Raw genomic sequence first — 16,551 nt, forward strand, 5'->3', positions numbered from 1 at the left:
AGGCAGCTGCAGCAGTGTCAGTGGTGGTTGTGGGGGAGGCATGGCCAATTGCCAACTGGGGGGTTGAGGCCCCCCCCCCCCACCCCCCAGACATATACTGAGCCTGGAAATGCCAGAAGCACTTCTCGGGCAGGGAGGCACCAGTGCTCTGCCTGCCCCCCCCCCCCCCCGCCCATTGCCTAAGTCAAGACAACTTGCTCTCAGGGGGCAGTTAGAGAGTCAACCTCCTCCCAACCCCAACACACACAGCCCTGGTATTTGCCTTGTGAATTCAGGCCTTCCAAGTGGTATCAGGACAGCTCTAGGAAGGGTCTGGAGCTCAAAGGAGGTCAAGGGAGGGAATGCAGCAGACCATTGTGGACTTAACTGCTCAACAGTTAGGTGATAGGAAGCTGGCTGTGGGGTAGGACCCAGAGAGTTCTAATGAATGGATGTATGTCATCCTGGTGAGAAGTGGCCAGTGGTGTTCCTCAGGGTCCGTGCTTGGTCCAGTGCTTTTCAACATTTTTATATGAGATTTGAATGTGGGGGTGAAGAGCTCACTGGGCAAGTTCATGGATGACACCAAGTTATAGAGGAGCTTCTTCACAGTCACTGCGTCCAGACTGGAATAAACTCCTTCCAGAGGTGGTGCAATCACCTACTCTGGAAATCTTCAAGAGCACACTGCTTGGTCACCTCTCAGGGGTCACCTGACCCCAGTTGTCTTTCCTGCCTAGTGCAGCAGGGCTGGACCCAATGATCTTGCAAGGTCCCTTCCAGCCCCTTACAGTCTATGATTCCCATTGATGATCACTGGGACAAAGGCTGGAAACAAAGCCCTGGAGTTCAAGCTTCTCCACCTGCCTTGCTGGGGACCCATGGAGGAGCAGATCCCTGCCACAGGACCCTGGTCCTGATGCAGGGGTGCACTATAATCACAGGGGGATAAGCATCTGCTGGCCCTAGTCTCAGAGTGCAAGAAAGGACCTACGTGTTGCCAAGAGTCACAAGGTCACTGTCCCTGCAGGGTGAGACTAAAACCTATGGCACATAGGCAAGGAGGTCTGGGTCCCTTGAAGGAGTGCAAAAAAACTCATGACTCTGGGTGAAGGGGTACCTCTCAAACCATCCACACCCCCGCCTGAAAGCCTATAGCTGTCTCAGGGGGACAGTGAGTCAGGGATCACTCACTTGTCCACCTTCTACATGGAGAAGTCCCTGGTTTTCACTCCTGACCCTGGGACTGAGCATTCTGGGTTGAAAACCCCTCCTCCCCCAGGTTCTTGCTGAGGGTGCTGCCCCACCATCAATCCTCTCACCCCACAACCCCCATTCTCAATCTTATATGCCCTTCCAAGTTATTTTGCCCTTTTCTTCCCTTCCACTTTCCTGGTTTTTGTCAATGGACAGAGGGACCAATTTCTGACACAGTGAATGTTCAACTGGTTTTATTAAACTTATTTATGTTGTGGCAACTGCAAACATGTAAAGTGAGACCATTCTCTTCCTCATGCCTCATTCTTCTCACAAGGAAAATATCCCACCAGTCAGGGTTCTTGGTGACCCCAATTGCTTCATGGAGCCTGAGGAATCTGAGGCAGGAGCCGCATGGTAGACAGGTCCTTTCCTGATGTGGAGGTTCAGCCCCTTGGGTATTCTACCCCCCAAAACCTTCAGGCCTTACTCATTCGGGGAATGCCCCGAGGTCCCATGGGTTGAGAGGTAATCAGCCAGGGGGTTCCCAAATTTGGACTCCCTGTTGGTTCAGCTATCTGGAGTACACTTGTTGAGGTCAGAGGGCATTGTTGCTGGCCCTCGACCAATTTGAATGATGTATCCTTGGTGCACTGTGCCTGGTAAGCACACTATGTCTCCTCTGCCCAGGCTTTGTGAAATACCCCTTCCCCAGTCTCCAGATGTTGTGGAAGATGTGGCTGGCAGTGACGAGGTGTGGCAGATTCTCCTTCTGGGAGAATGGGCCCCCAGTGATGAGGGGTGGGACAAGAATGCTCAAAATTGATGCTGGGTGGTGGGGGGAGGAGTCCAGGGGTGTAGCAACTGTTCTCTATCATCTGGGGGAGGGTGGAGTTCTGGATGATGCTTGCATTGTGGGCACTACCCCACCCTAGCTGGCAAAGATGTGGGTGAAGAGGCCCTAGTGGTCAAAACTATAACAGTATAATTTAAGCAGGAGTACAAAAGTCACCCCGGCCCCTTACTCTTGCTTAATAGCGGTTTCTTTCAGCAGTGTCCTGTTTATTTCAGAGAGATTTCTAGAAGAAATAAAATGCTATCTCAGCACAATGTACAGAAGCTGGTTAAAAGTAAGAAACAAAAAATAGTCTGAAAAAAAGTAAAATTTGGGGGGTATTTTCCCCTCATTTTTAAAAAAATGATTAAAAATATAACAATTTAGAGGTGCAAAACTTTTGAAATGAAATCTTTTTCTAAATCTTAGTAAATATGGATGTTTTCAAAATTACAAATCCTTCTATTATCAGTCTTAAACAGGGAAATTTTCTTTAAAATTCTTCTGTTTTATTTTGAATTTCCAATTTCAAAGGACCAGTACTAGTGTTCAGAACGCAGCTGTTACTATATCAAGATGTTTATGAAGAGATTTCCTTTCAACTGAAGTATATCACTGAATAACACTCATGTTTGTTAAGTGCTGTACAAATACTATGTAATGCTTCATGCAAAAAATATATATATATATTTACAGAATCTGGGCAAACAGGACTGAAGTGAAAAACATTTTTTTTCAAACTGTGAAAAGGGATTGTTCTGCATAGCACAGGCCAATTCAAATGTGAGAAAAGAGTCCAAGAAGTTTTGAGAACTGAGTCATTTACTGATATAAATTTAAGCAACGTTGTTAAGACAGTAGAGTTGCATTCTCTTAAACCACTGCCGAATGGTTATCTACCACTAAACAAATATTTTCATAACTGGAATTTAATAACCCTTAAAGTTTTAAGAAGATGCTGGTAAATGGTATCGGATTAGCGAGACATTTTCAGAATAACTAGAAGCAGTACTAGTTTATCCACACCATTTTAAATTTTTCTTTACCTTGGGCCCATGGAGGTTTCATATTCTGTGGCCTACAACTTCATTCATTCTTGAGCATTTGTATTTGAGATTGCAAACATAGACATCTAATGCTGAGCCTCATGGAAGTTTCTATGATGTATCGTTTCTCAGTGTATCAATGATACTAGAACCACAAACCAATTTCAGAGAAGCTTAAAAATAAACTCTGGGGAACTTTACTTCTTGTAATTATCACCCTGAGTTGGTCAAAAACATGTAACCTAGCAGTGGAAGAGTCTACTCTACAGATGGTGGGCAAGTAGATGGGTGGGCAAGTAGGGCATGAACCCTGGGCGGTGTCTAAAGGGCACTACAATGGCTCTAAGGGGGCACTTCACCCTTCTATCCCCTGTCCTTCCCCCTCCGTGCCCTACACTTTCTCTGAAGCTGCTCTGGCCGTGGTAGCATGGAGGGCACTACTGTAGCAGTGGCACAAGGTCAAGTTTGCTACTGCAGAGGAAGATGTCAGATCTTTTTATTTATTTATTTTTTGCTGCCAAAAATTGATGTTTAAATGGCTTCTCAACACATGTGTCTGCAGCAAAAAGAGGAAGTGACATTCCCGTCCCCTCTCCCTACAGTAACAAATTTCTGGCCACTTCTGCCAAGGGTGCAGTACTGACCAGTTATGCCTCTGAAACTCTTATTAATTCTCTAGTACTTTACTGTATTTATAGAATAAAGTGAAGGGGCCAGATGTATTCTCTCTGGTGAGGTTACTGGGAGCTTTGCTAGAGATTTGTTTGAGGGCAGGATCAAACCCTATAATCTATGCAACCCTATTGAGATCAACACCTTGTGAGCGGTGAAGAAATCAAGTAGAGTTGTATGTTGTAACGTGTCAGCTATGACCTCATATCTGTGTCATGGTAATGTAGTTTGAAGCCAGTGTTCAAATCTATAATTTTGCATAGATTTCCGATTTCTATTCTCCGCTGTAATGGAGTGTGTGTGTGAGCTATCTTTGAGTATTGTACATTAGGATATAGGCTTACCTTTTCCATGTGGAAAGCTTCTGCATGGAATTGCAAACCATTTTTAAATATATGCAGTCAATCTTTGACTCTTCTTTTAAATTTTTTTCTTTTGTGCTCAACAGATTGTCCAGCCAGACTGGGGAGAACAGCAACGCTGCTGTCTCTTAGGTCACCTCGCTGTGAAGTAGTAACATAGCAAATGGCTAATGTATGCATACATGTGGGGACTGTTTTAACCCACGCTTCAAACCACAGCCATCAATTCATTGGTTTAAAAAAAAACAAAACAAAAAATAATAGCTCTTTTCTTGTCCAGCTGCAGCAGGCAAGAGCCGGAACATATGCCTATTTGAAAGAAGGGGTGGAGTAAGAGAACCCTCCCCAGAGCAACAAAACAAAGAAGACCCAATCTTCTTGGCAGAGCATGGAATGACTTAAATGCTCTATTGTATTAAATATGAATGAGTTGCCATTGTAGGACACAGTGTGGGGGGGGGATCCTCCGTGTCGTCGATTAGCCACATGATTAACCAGATTACATGGGGAAACGACTAAGGTAAATAAGGCAAGCCTTCTGTCACTTCCTCCCTGGGGCCTGCAGAACAAGGTGCCTAGGATCCTGCACTATTGTCTTGAACTGAAAGGAAAGGGCAGGGAGGGGCGGGAGGGAGTCATAAATTCTGTCGTTGCTGATAATAAGCATCTGAAAGGAAACAGTGTAAAAGTATCTTTCTGGTCAACTTATGTAACAGAATTATTGATCCTTGTTACCACACAGCCCTGAACCAAATTTCTTTGACTAAAGATGATTTCATACCCTCTCTTGCATTACAGACACAGACTACAGCAAACCAGTGAATTCTGGTCATTAAGAATAGGTACACACATTTGACTTCTGTAAATCTGCTTGCCCATTTTCTCTGCTACTGTCTCTGTGGATTTTTCCCTTCTCCATGATCTTATCCCTGTGGACAAATTTACTTCCCCAGTGAACTGGTTTATGGGTACACCAAACTTACAGTATCTTATCTTTGGAGGAAAGATCTGAAAAAGGATGATCATCTGGGAAAGCCTGGTGTAGCTCAACAGTCATAACAAGGAGAGATGCCTCTTCTTAGATCTCTGCCAGGGAAAGCAACAGCAGCTGGGATCTCGAATAAACATTAATATACGTTCAATATAGTTGAAAGGTGAAAATCTCAGATTTAAGAATGAAAACTCTAACACAATCTTAACACATTTAAGACTAAAACCTGGTAACAAACAAAAGAGAAATTCTGACATTTTTATTTTCTTTAATTTTTTGTAGTCATTTCCAAGAGGACTGTATCAAAAGCAATTGATATGTGTGTGTTCATTCTATAAAATATATTGAATATGCTAACATCATAGATTGTAATTTCTCTTTTAAAATGTCTATTCTTAGTTCCTCATCCTGCTCAGATTCATTTGTGTGTTTAATTTGATGTATTGTGAGTCATCCCATTGATAGCTTATGTGGTAGCAACTTGTGCTGTATAAGTCTTTGTGGGGTTGCAGCTTTATGTTGTAAACTCTTTGTGGTAGCAGCTGTCTTTTACTCTGCATCTAGAATGTCTAAAATAATGGTTCCCAATGCAGATGGGGAGCAATGTCTACATTTATCAAGGTATTTTGTTTCCTGAATTCGTATTAGGTACCTATGGGCATTTTCTAAATCATGTAACTACCTAATTCTCTTTGAAATCCACAATGTAATTTTGAACCAAAAAATAGAAATATGTTATTCTGAACATGTAAAAAAGTTTTTGCCTTTTTTGTTTTTTTTCCAATTTTTTAATTCCTTCCAAAAATTGTTACCAAATTTGTATGAATTTTCAAATATTACCCAAGCCATTGTTACTTCTGGATTCATTATGTATGAATATTCATAACTGTTTTAATTCATAGAAAAGCTTCAAAAACTTGGATATGTCTCATATTTGTCCCAGAGTATAATGGCTATTGCCCACTATTCTCCATAGTGGCTGTAACTCACTGGGTGTGACTACACAAGACACTTTACTGCACATTAGACTAATCTAATGCATAGTAAAGTGCTAGTGCCTACACGTGTAGGGGCCTTACTGTGCAGTAAACTAGGCTAATGAGCCATTTGCTAGTACCAACAAAAATAGGTGTAAATTAATGACATATTAGCTACTGAGCAGTAGTGAATGTGTAGATGTTGACTAGGAGCAAATTACTCCTGGTCAGCTTAGCTGGCAGGTTTCCACAAGGGGTGGGGAGAGATGTCTCAGCTCAGCAGGATGCTCTCTGCCAGCCACATGGGGATCAGGACCTTCCTGATCCCCACATGGCTGGGAGAGTTATTCCCACCTAGGCAGAGAGGCTCCCTGCCAGCCAGGTGGGGATCAGGAGGGGTAGACATGCAGCTGGCAGGCAGTATGGTAGATAGCATCCCCACTGAGGGAGACAGTTCTCCAGGCCATGTGGGGATAGGGAGCATCCTCTGTGCCCCTTGCCAGCCCTAGGATTGGTACCCGGGGGAGCTTGGAGCTCCCCCTGGCTGCTGCAGGAGGACAGAACAGGGCAGGAGCAGCCCTGGACTAAACTGCTCCTATCAGGTGCTATTTGCTTCTGATGGGTACATGTATGCCAGAACTTTTAACGAGCCTGAATTTTCTGAAAAGAATATGCAGGCACTTTAATTGCACAGGTAGATGAGCCCACTGCTTCCCATGCAATCAATATCTGCTAACCAATCAGAGACTAAGACATATGCCACAAATATCCAATCATAGCCACCTAGTGTGGTCATTTGACAGGTGAAGTCACCAAGTTCTGAAATGGTCTTCTTTTTCAACAGCCATATGTCATCTGATCTACAGCAAAAGATGATGAACATTCCCTCTCTCACCAGCCATGGCTTCTTGGGACTTCCTAGAAAAAAAAAGAGGGGAGGGTAGTATGTCTCTTGTCAAAGCTACCACCACTTACGGCATGTGTACTGTGTTCCTTGTCAAGCACTGTGTATATGAGATGACTATGCACTTAATCCTTGTTCTTCCCTCTATCAGAAACAAAGTAGGAGCCACTCTTGGCCCTGCTTCATTTGTGGGATGGGATGTGTGTGACGGCAGCACTGCATGCCTACTCTCAACTTGAGAGGAAGGCAAGGTTGGGTACTACTCTGCTCTTGCAGGCTTGCAGACTTGTGCATATGTGCAAATGAGCCTGTGTGTGGGTACTTCTATTGGCTATCTCTCTGCATGCTAGGAGAAGGGGACAAAAGTTCCTTGTGGTGCTCACGAACACATTTGGTGAGTCATTGCAGAGGAGGGAAGTTCTGTTAGAGGCTTTTTATATTGATTTGTTAGCTGCTAAAAGGCTGCTGAGGACAAGTATGTTGATTTGCTGGTTGAGAGGGAAGGTTGAATTGATCTGATGTCACAGTGGTAAATTTTGTACACGAGGGGTAAGTATTTCTGATGGAAAAAGAGCTTATTGAGTTATTGGCTAACTGAGGGGAAGAATTGATTGGAAGAGGGGGTAAGGATTTGATTAACTGCAAGAATACGTTGCTTTTCAAAATGTCTAGTACATTTTGAATATGTACTTCTTCCCCATGTGGCTCTCCTTTATGAAATAAGTAGGGAATGTGACTTGGTCCATTGTTGGCTCTCTCCTTGGAACCTCATTCTGCATTTCCTTGTACTTCTGAAAATAGTGAGGCCTGCTATCATGTGTGACTTTTTAATATTCCTTTTGTAAGCATTGATGGAAACATTCTCAGTTTAGTGTTTCTAAAGGGTTTGTTTGTTTGTTTGTTTATTTTCCCCTGAAGTTGTGATTTGTTCCATAGTTTAGTGAGTTTGCTGGTATGAGTTCCCTGTCATTCCCTTATGGTACCTAGGGCCAGATTGTTTAACCAAGTTAGATACCTAACTCCCTTTGTAGTCACAGAATTAGGTGTTTCCTTGCTCATTTAAGTGTTCTTGTCAAACCCAGTAGACACCTAATGACTTTTGTAAATCTGACCAGTGCATGGAACAGTGGCTGTCTTTTTGCTTTGTATTGGTTCAGTGCCCAACACAACATGGTCCTTGCTTAGGACTTGGGTTTCTAAGTGCTAAAACAATAAAAATACATTTTAATGATAAATGAGTTTAGTTGTATAAATATTGAATAACGATTATTTACTAAAGAAATGTTTAATTTCCATTGGGTTTCTATATAAGGTTTATATAAAAAAGAGGGACAGAAATATTGTTTTTTCCATTTTACAAATGAGTCACAGAAAAGCTGAAATAATTGGTCTCAAGGATCTGAGAACTGTAACTCATTAGGGTATGGACAAGTAAAGTACAGCAAGTCAAAAAGCTGGGAGGAACTTACCACAGAACAGCTGATACATGATAACTATCTGCATGCCCACTACTACCTTGCAGCAAGGGAAAGATAAGGGTGAGATTACACATTGCAGTTAGCATGTACTAACTCTAAGGAACATTAAAACTGTGCTAAACTTAGCACATTCTGTGAGCAGTTGCACATTAAGGGTTAATACCCTCTCATGCACTGCTCAGACCTGCTGCAAGAGGGTTGGTGAGTAGGATCATGGGTAGGAGCTACAAGTCTTCTCCATGCCTGCCCCACTTGCTGGCTCTCTAGCTGCTGTATAGGCTGGAGGAAGGGCCTGCCCATGCTGCTTAGCAGGGGGGAGGGGACATGGTGAGTAGGGTGGGGGGGGTGAGTAGATGCTTGGCAGAGGAGGGGCCAAGGGAGGCAGCTTGAGCCTGATCTAGGTGCATGGGGAACTGCCAGCTGGACAGCTGGACTGGACAGCTCCCTGCCCCATCCCTGCCATTCCCCTTTCCCAATGGGGAGCTTCTGGACAACTATGGGACCTAGTGGAGATAGCAAGGGGGCAGCATGGATTTAATCTGGGGTGTGGGGAGCTGCTGGTCCTACCCACCCCCTCCCATGGCAGCCCAGCAGCTCTCTACCCATCCACTTCCTCCTATTCCACCCTCTAATCCTACCTCCCTCTCCCTTACCAATGTCTTCCTCCCCTTTGAATCCCACTTCACCCTTTTCCCCTCCCACTCACCTGATGCCTGGCTCTACCTAGCTGTCAGCCCAGAATTGTAGAGTCCTAGATGATAGCTAGTCCACCTGGGAGCAGTGCCTCCTGGGGTAATGGGGGACTGCAAATTGGTGGTCAAATCTAACTTCAGTTGAACAGCAAAAAGTTAACTTAAATGGATCTGTGTAGCACATTCCAAAGATAACCCTCGTCCAAAGTGGCATAATCTTAAAATGCCTACAGGGCACTTAGCATGTATTAATGAGCTTCAATGTATGATTGCTTGCATTTTAAGCGCTCTTAATATAGGCTAATCATAACCTGTAATCTCATTCTAAGATGTGGGGGTCTTCATCTGGGTTTTCTTGAGAGGCAAACTACTGTACTACATTTGGCATGCTATAAGTGGGCATTTAGATAGTTCCCATATAGCAGCTGTTACATAGAAAGTCTTCTCCTTCTTTTAACTTGCTGTAATTTATTTGTTTGTCCATGTCTCTACAATGTCCTGCAGAATGCTTCTTCCCCTTGCCTGGGAAGTTGTTTTTCACTGGGGCTACCAAGGAAGCTTACCCAGTGAAATTTCTGTTTGTTGTAGGGCAGCAAGAAACAAGTCCCCAAAGGTCACTGCAGTTATTGGAGTCCAGTGTTCGAATGTTACAATAATCTCCCTGCTCCAGTGACATTACCTTAGGAAATATGACTAAACTAAATGTTACAGACTGCTTTGATTTGAGAAGAAGTATTGCTGTTCTTTTCCTTCCCCTAAACCTCTCCAGTACAGGAAGATAAAATGGGGATGACTTTACAGCAGGGATATTGGACCTGGTGCTGTCTGTAGCTGCACTGCCAAACTTTGGAAAGAAAATAAATGGTGAGTAGTTTTCAACTGCTGTAGAAATAAAGACTTTATTTCTCAAATAATAAGCCAGAAATATTTCTAGCCATTAACTACCTATAAAAAATAAGCCAGCCTACTTCACACAGGAAATTATTCAGAAAAAGGCCTCAAATAATTTACACTTTAAAAAAAAAATCCTCTTTTTAAAAGTATTAAGCCAATTGGAGCAACTTAGCTCAAATGCACCCATCCCAGACAATCCAGCTTCCACCAATATGTTACTGATCTGGCACCACTGAAGGAAAAAGGTATTTCAGGGATATTTGTGTAGCTGGGAAAGATTTTAAAATTTAAATTCTTAATGGGAAACTTATGAACACACTAGAGCTGAGCAAATATTTCATAATGAATAATTTATATGACAATAACAATAATAATACTATTAGGCTGCTGTAATTCATGCTGTGGCTAACAAAGATCAGTTCATATTATTAGGAAGGCGGAACCATCTTTTTGACAGCTCCTTGTTACTCCACTGCTTCCTTAAAAGAGAGCTGGTTCATTAAAAAAAGAAAAAAAAAAATCTGGCCCAATACATAGAAACCTAATTGTTTTGGTAAAATTTCATGGCAGCCAGGATTTTTCATTAAAAAATAGCCAAATAGAAATAATTTTCTCCTTATGAAGTTATAAGATGTTCACTGTGCAAAGTATCACTTTAGAAAGTTTCTTCCAAAAGATGGTTTGCCAGCTCACAGTTGGTTCCAAAAAAAAATTTGTATTGTACATTTGTCAGGGATGCTCTAAGGGGTACGGAAGCTGACAGATTACAAGCAGGAGTTGACAGCTTCACTCCAGTTACAGTTGATTAAAGACTGCAGAGGCCTGAGGGCCCAAATCTTTAAAAGAGGGCCACTAAAAATTCACCAAAGCACTTGCAGCCTGCATATTTTACATAAGCTGGAACTGAGAACTCTAAGGACTGAACTAGGTAATCAGCCACGTATGCACTCCTGGAAGTGTTTAATATAAGAAACAAATGATGCTTGCAAAACACAGCTGAAAACCACCAAGGAAAATCTTAGGTACGTGTTTGAATGGAAATGACAAGGCAATAGGTACAGTGATACAGTAGTAACAAATCACTTCAGGCCTTACTTTGTATCGTGATAATGTGGCCCAGTGTTGTTTTGTCATTTCTTCACAGTTCACAATTCAATTGATCCTATGAATGATAAAGCAATATGTTTCTGAATGGGTGTAGCACAGCAGAAAAACTAACTGAAGTAACACACACAGGATTTTTCTGCACTGTATAACTTGTAAACATAAGCAGGCTATAAAATAAAGATCGTATACATGGTAACCGTTGTCATCAGCATGCAAACGCCTAAATACAAAAAGAGTCACTGACAAAATACTGAACAGGTCAAAACTGGACAAACCCTGCAAAGAGAATATACCCAGAGCCAAGTCAGTGTACAGGAGAGTAGCATGTCATCATCATCAGGAGCAGGCTCTTGAAACTTGGGAAAATATCAGCAGTCACTGAATTCTTCAGTTTAAAAACAGCAATATGCTACCCTGTTGGCTAAGCCTTCTCCTGCAGATGTGTGCCTGAAGGTGTAGTAAGGTAAATTGTCCAATTATGTACAATAGGGCTATTTTTTTAAATAAGGATACTTCTGTGTATACTGTCTGCAGAACACTGCTTGAATAAGGGCTCCAGAACAGAGCATTATGATGACCTTAAAGCAGCATGTAGTCAATGCTATAACATTACTTGTTAGAAGAAATAATTCTGGCCGAGACTTTCAGGTGTGCCTGGTGACATAGGATACTTCCATTTTTAAGAGTCCAACTTGGAAGAGCCTGCTTAGGAGAGTGGGTGAGCAACACTTCTGAAGTTGCACTCAAGACAGGCACTCAAAATCACTTGGCAATCATAAGATTCTTGATCCCTTGCATTTTTAAGCAAGTAACTGAACATTTGCTTTGGACTGTTTCTCCAGAAACTCCTTGTCCAGTGGCTCGCAATGGGGGTGCCACAAGAACCAGCTTCACCCTATGGCAGTAGCAATGGTGACTGAAGTGACTATGCTGTGGTACCCTCTTAGCCTGTCTGCTACCCACCCTTTTGCCTGTTCCCTGCCCTTCCCAACCCTTTAGCACTCACCACATGCTTCATGTGCAACTTGGTGCCTCATCCCTGCTGGCTAGGTGGCCCTGGATTCTGTTCGTTAAGGACCAAGACTCAAAGTTTAGGAGATTGCCCTAGGGTAACTAAGGGAGGAACTTAATCCAGTGGTTCCCAGTCCCCTGTGACCTGGAGTCCCCATGTGTGGGGAGTCCACTGCTGTGCTTAGTGAACATGCCCTGGGCTAGACAGAACTAAGGAAGCACTCCCCCCCAGCATCCTGAATGGGTGAATATAATATGATTAGAATGATATAATCAAATAATAATATATTAATTAATATATAATTACAACGTGTATATTCAAATATTCACCATATGTTAATATTAGGTAATTTTAATGGTGTGCCATTGAAAAGTTTTGGAGGGGTGCCTTGAGTCTAAAAAGGTTGAGAATTACTGTTTTTCCTGTAGAAAATATGTGCGCACCCCTTTTTCTTATAGAGAAGTTCCCCATTTATAACACTCAAATGTACACAACTACACATCATGTGCTACCATGTCCACACTGAAAGTATATGTCAGAAAGTCTTACAATTGCTGAAGGTGATCATTTCATAGATAGCTAAAGTACCTTGAACTTGATCTCACATGCTAGGAGAGCTTATAATTGTGGAAATGTATTTCTCTAAATTCTCTCCCAGGTTGATTTTATGTGGTATGGAACTGTCTCACTACCATGAACAAAATGAGAATATCTAAGTATACATGCACATACCACCACACAAACAACTATAATAAAATACCACAATTATTTTTTTTTTAATTACTGAAATCATTAAAGAATTTTTCTTTTGTTGTTCTAAACAGGAGCTTTCCATTAACCAACACAACTGCTTTTCACTTCCCTTACCTAAATTTCAATCTTGGTTTATTAACACCAGAGGCTTGATTCTTTAAAATGCTGATTAAAAAAATCATGTGGTCTTTGGAATATTTTGACTATGTACTAATACTTAAAAATATATAATAAATTGTGACTGTGCCTTGAAAACAAGAGCAAGATACTGTATGTTAAAGGAAAGACGTTTGTGTTTGTTATGGCTTTTTATCAAGTAATGGAAAGCTAATGGTTTAAAGTTCCAAAATGAAAGCTTTGTTCAAAAGGCAGTTTCTTTGTATAATTAATCTTAAGTAATGCTTTTGCTATGTATTTTCATTTACCAAACTGGAAAGAAGAATTTAAAATGTAATCCACTTCTAGAGGAACATGCATAAGATATGTTATTAAAGAAAAGAAATTTAAAAGTGTCTTTTGCTCCCTGTGATGTGAAGATGCTTGTAATCCAATTCGCACAAACTTTCCAACAGGACCTTTTCATTAGTTTCATCCTTTAGATGGTTTTTAAAAAAACATCATTCAGTCTTAATTTTTTTAAACTGTACAAGTCAAGGAATTTGCTGATTTTTCCCCCTTGTGAGCAACAAGAGTCTCTTTGGACTAGTACTCTGTCTGGATATGTGTTTAAGTATGTAAATAGATGGAAATGTCTGCATATTATTATATATGCACTTCCAAGAGATCCCCCTTCCTGGGATAGTATCTTCAACATTCAGCTTAACTAAGTATATACTGGAATCATTACACTCTGCCTCAGGATTTCAGCTTTTCTTAAAATAGTCAATAAAAATGAATAATAAGAGGGTAACAGATACATTTGGCATCACTGAACTGATTTCTCTTTTTACATAAAATAATGCTTGAAATTCATCCAGCAGAAAATTTTATGGATGTAGTAGACATACCGGCATTTTGAGTAAACTCGGAACTTAAAAAAAAAAGAAATGGAATGATTTAGGGAGTGAGTTTAGGAGAGGCAAATGTGTTTAGTTTGCATCATTTATTTCAAAATATGCATTCCCTTTTTAAAACCCCCAGAAATTCCAATGCTGAATACATGCCAATATTCCAGTTTAAACAGGGTGTTTAACGGTGGCTCAGCACCTGTTTTCTTATCTACCTACTATCTACTAGTCTTGCTTGCTTGTAATCTAGATTTATGTTAAGTCTACCCTTTCCCTTCATCTACAAGGTCCTGGGACATTCAGGTAGCCAATCTGCCCTTAAATATGTCTCTTAGGAAATGGTGCTAATTAGAATTGGAATTTACAGCCTTCCATTTTATTGACTTGTCCTACTTTCTTCGATAATTAACTAATGAGTAAAGTAATGAGCTATGTTAGTCAGTCATGCTGTTCAATTAAACAGCAAATCAATTATTGAAAATAGTTTCGGACAGCTCTTATGTCGTCATGATATGTGTATGTGTGTGCGTGGGTGCATATTTAATATAAATGCAATTATGCAGTAGGTGTTACAATGTCAGTCTTTGTAAAGTACATCATTTATGAAGTCCTTTCTGATGGCAGCAAGAAGTGGTTCAGCAGCTTCCCTGAATGCACATAGTTTGTCCACACTGCTCTTTTTCTTAATAATTCTTGAGTGTTTGGCCTCCTTGGAGTGCATGCCAGATATTCCTACAAAGGAGGCTCAGATACCACCTTAAAAATAAAGGAAATGGAGGTGGGATTGATGTATTCACATGTCATTAGACTTGTTCCAGTTGTACGTGTTCTCTCTCTCTCTAAAAATGGTCCTTGAGCTCATTTGTATGACTACAGATGACCACTAGAGAGCAACAGACAAATATTACCATATTTACTTGCATATCACATATACCTTTCCCTACAAAAATTAGCCAACGAAAATTGGGGTTCATGTCTGTGCAGAAGCTGATTTCTGTGCCAGAATAGAAGCATAGAGATGCTGAAACAGCTGCTGGAGGCTATACTCCCCTCTGGCCACATGCAGCAGGGGTGGAGTTTACTCTTCAGTTTTACTTGCTCCCATGGCTGCTCAGGGTTTACTTCTCCCACAACCACTGCCAAATTGGCAGAAGATTTTGGCTGAGGAGCCATGACTCTGAAACAATAATTTTTATTTTATTTTGCCTTCCCAAAACAAGGTGAATGTCTTATTTGAAATTATGCAATATGTGAAAAATATGGTAATCTTAAAAGCTCTCTCTGTATCCTTCCCACAGCGTATTTCAAGGTCAGCAACGAGCAAAACAAACATGTTAAGAATTTTCTTCCACAAGGTCTTTTAATGCTCTCCCTCATTAGCTTTTTTTCCTTTCAACAGTCCTCTTGTATATGGCACTACTGTCATACTGGAGGTCTCCAGTATCCTCTCAATTTATATTAGTCAAGCTATGAAGAGGTATGGGGTTCAATGTGAGAGGATACACTCCATATGAACTCCTGTGAAGCCCTTGGCAGCTCATGCTCCCCAAAATAGCTATTTTGGACCTGACTCCTCTTCCAGGAACACAGCTGTTTTAGCTCAGAGAGGGTGGAGAGGTGGTATTGGTGGTGCAAACACAAAGATATTTCCCTCAGGATATGAAAGAAATGCATTATTTCAATGGTTCCCAAACTCTGACAGATTGCATATTACCAATTTAAAATAATACAGCCTTAGTACCACCGGCAAATTTTTCATATACATAGGTAACAGACTATGTATTAAAATGGAGGCAGGGGCAGGGGCAGGGATGAATGGGGCCCTGAGGCAAGTTGTGGGAAAGCTGGAGTCCTGGGCTTCTCCTCCAGGGACACCGCGGGGGGAGGAGGGGGGAGGGGGGCTTCTGCCACTACGCACAGGCCAGGGGATGCATGGGGGGCACATGCCCCCCAGATTTGTACATGGGGTGGAGGCAGGCATGTGCACTGGCCTCTGCACCCTATTGATATTGCCTCAGGAGCGACGCACAATGCCAGGTGCCTCCTGCACGCTGGCTGAGCTGTGTCACATGCCTGCCTGGTGGTGGAAGGCACATGTCGTTGCACGTAGCTCCCGAGGCAACAGCAGCAGGGTGCAGAGCCCAGTGTGAAGCAGGCACTCCACCTCCACCCTGTGTACAAATCTGGGGGGCACATGTCCTCCGTGACTCCCCTGGGGTATGTACAGTGGTAGGAGCCCACCCGCACCCCTGGACAAGCCACCCAGGGCTCTGACCATCCCACAACCTGCCCTGGGGCCCCATTCACCCCAGCCCCTGTCCCTCCCTCTGCCCTACTCGCTCCCTCACTGTGGGGGCCTTGATCTGCCTTTCTGTCCCTTCTCTCCCCCACACCCCTTCCCTCTCACACACTTACCTGCTGGGCGCTGCTCCACACACAGCTGGGCTGCATTCCTGGCAACCTGCAGCAGGCTGCAAGTGGGTGTTTGTGTCTGCATGCCCCCTCCTCCCCAGCCTTCTACTGCCTGTGCACATACCACTCACAGGTTGTCTGTGTACCACTGGAGGTATGCATACCACAGTTTGGGAACCGCTACACTATTTTATTAATTCCTTAATATGTAAAGTGAAGCTTTGCTTATGGAT

At 42.3% G+C, this 16,551-nt stretch overlaps 1 long non-coding RNA gene across 1 annotated transcript in view; it reads right to left on the reverse strand.

The window, feature by feature from the left end:
- Window positions 1-2,562: 2,562 nt before the first annotated feature.
- Window positions 2,563-16,551, reverse strand: part of LOC109284047 (uncharacterized) — a 133,411-nt gene continuing 119,422 nt past the window's right edge. The window contains exons 3-4 of the long non-coding RNA XR_009460871.1: window positions 11,123-11,189; window positions 2,563-6,977 (exon numbers count right to left, since the gene is read on the reverse strand). This is a non-coding gene — a long non-coding RNA (uncharacterized LOC109284047). The remainder of the gene's footprint in view (window positions 6,978-11,122; window positions 11,190-16,551) is intronic.

Source organism: Alligator mississippiensis, chromosome 3 (assembly GCF_030867095.1).
Source record: "Alligator mississippiensis isolate rAllMis1 chromosome 3, rAllMis1, whole genome shotgun sequence".
Lineage (NCBI taxonomy): Eukaryota > Metazoa > Chordata > Crocodylia > Alligatoridae > Alligator > Alligator mississippiensis.